Source organism: Tupaia chinensis, unplaced genomic scaffold (assembly GCF_000334495.1).
Source record: "Tupaia chinensis unplaced genomic scaffold, TupChi_1.0 Scaffold144482_1, whole genome shotgun sequence".
NCBI lineage: Eukaryota > Metazoa > Chordata > Mammalia > Scandentia > Tupaiidae > Tupaia > Tupaia belangeri.
The window spans coordinates 143891-145229 of record NW_006204341.1 but is presented as its reverse complement, the minus strand read 5'-3'; the positions used below and the strand labels follow the sequence as shown (position 1 = coordinate 145229).

At 34.0% G+C, this 1339-nt stretch overlaps 1 non-coding gene across 1 annotated transcript; it reads right to left on the bottom strand.

Moving 5' to 3' along the window:
- Positions 1-428: 428 nt before the first annotated feature.
- Positions 429-553, bottom strand: LOC114005806 (small nucleolar RNA SNORA40). Its single transcript, XR_003547617.1, has one exon. It is a non-coding gene; the product is annotated as a small nucleolar RNA SNORA40 (small nucleolar RNA).
- Between the last annotated feature and the right edge of the window lie 786 nt (positions 554-1339).

The window sequence follows — 1339 nt, the reverse complement described above, 5'->3', positions numbered from 1 at the left end:
AGGTCAGGAGATTCTTCTTCTTGAAGCTTTGGGTCATGAAAACTATTATCTTCTTCCTGGAGTGTGGTGGGGTCCAGGATCACTGGGATCCAATTTTTAAAAATAATTGACTTTAAGGCTACTTTAGCGTGGCCGCATCTGCCTGGCTTTCAAATTCTCACACCATCTGCACAGGAATCAGTTCAGATTCGTCCCCCGGCATCTGTGGGATGTGGCAATACCTTTAATTTCAGAGACATTTTCAAGATAAAAGCCTTAAAAATAAATAAAAAGAACAATCTCAATATATCCTGTCAACTTATGAATTAGATAGAATATAATTGAGATTTTCCTCATGTCCAACACTTTTTAATTATTAAACCTTTCATTTCTGGATCCAACTTTTATTGATATGAATGATCCTATCACTTTGAACTGTCTTGAGCAGTAATATTCCTTCTTTATGTATCAAAACTCATACTAAACAATGAGTTTTGGGTTGCAAAAGAGGATTTATTTTTTGCACTTTTCTGTGTCTTTGTCTACAAATCAGACAAAAACAAATTCAAATTCTATAGATTTGACTTTTTTAAGGCAATGCTGAAATAGCATCCTGATAAGTCTTCCTGCCTCTATTCCAATCTTTTCTCCACAATGTAAGCAAAGTAATTTTTCTACAGTTACAAACAAATCATGCCACCAACCTGATTAAAACTCTTCAACAATTTTCCTGGGCTTTTTGGAAAAGGATCAAATCTTTAAAGTGGTCTCTAAGGCCTCTCTAGAGCTGACATCTTACTAAAACTCTAACCTCAACTTTCACCTATCTGATTCAAAATAAATTTTTTTTTCTAGCCTCCAAGCCATATTCTTATTTTTTTCAGATATCCAAATGAGCCACAAATGTACTCCTCTGTTGGCCTTTGAACAGACCATTCTTTTTTGCCAGGTGAAAGTGATTACTCACCAAATAAAAACACTGAAGATATATCTGAGGTGAAAATGCAATTGAGTTTTCATAGCAGCATTAGTCACAATAACCAAAGAGTGGAAATAACATAAATATTAATCAACTAATGGATGAATAAAAAGAGTAAGTAGTATATTCACACAATGAAATATTATTAAGTTATAAAAAAGAGTGAAATACTGATAAGTACTATTACATGGATGGTCCTTGAAAAGGTTATGTTCAGTGAAAGAAGCCAGATACAAAAGACCACATATTATATTACAGCATTTTTATGAAATCTCCTAGTCAAATCCATAGAGGCAGAAAGTAGATTAGAGGTTGTCAAGATTGTAGGGAGGCAGAGTGGGGAGTATCTGCTAATAGGCATGTTTCTTTTACAGATGATGA